Below are 286 nucleotides of genomic sequence, written 5' to 3'. Positions count from 1 at the left end.
ACTGTTTTAAAAGCAGAAAAATGATGTGCCAAAAACGAATGTCATAAAATAGAGTTATTATTAATAAACTGTCGGCTTTCTATTAGTTCTTTATATTAACTTGTCGAACGTGAATAAATTTCAGATCCTCATTTAGTTTATTATATAGAATTATGGAATATTAACAAAGTCCTGATAGTTTGTTAAAAGTCCCTGTAGCGCAGTGGATAGCGCGTTGGACTTCTAATCCAAAGGTCCCGGGTTTGACCCCCAGCAGGGATGATTGACGGCTTTATTTTTGAGGAGG

General features: G+C 35.3%; 1 non-coding gene across 1 annotated transcript; it reads left to right on the top strand.

Moving 5' to 3' along the window:
• Window positions 1-188: 188 nt before the first annotated feature.
• Window positions 189-261, top strand: Trnar-ucu. The gene has a single exon. It is a non-coding gene; the product is annotated as a tRNA-Arg (tRNA).
• Window positions 262-286: the final 25 nt, after the last annotated feature.

This window comes from Limulus polyphemus, unplaced genomic scaffold, assembly GCF_000517525.1.
Source record: "Limulus polyphemus unplaced genomic scaffold, Limulus_polyphemus-2.1.2 Scaffold218083, whole genome shotgun sequence".
Taxonomy (NCBI): domain Eukaryota; kingdom Metazoa; phylum Arthropoda; class Merostomata; order Xiphosura; family Limulidae; genus Limulus; species Limulus polyphemus.
Note: the sequence above shows the minus strand (reverse complement) of the source record. Positions and strands in the feature narration are given on the sequence as shown.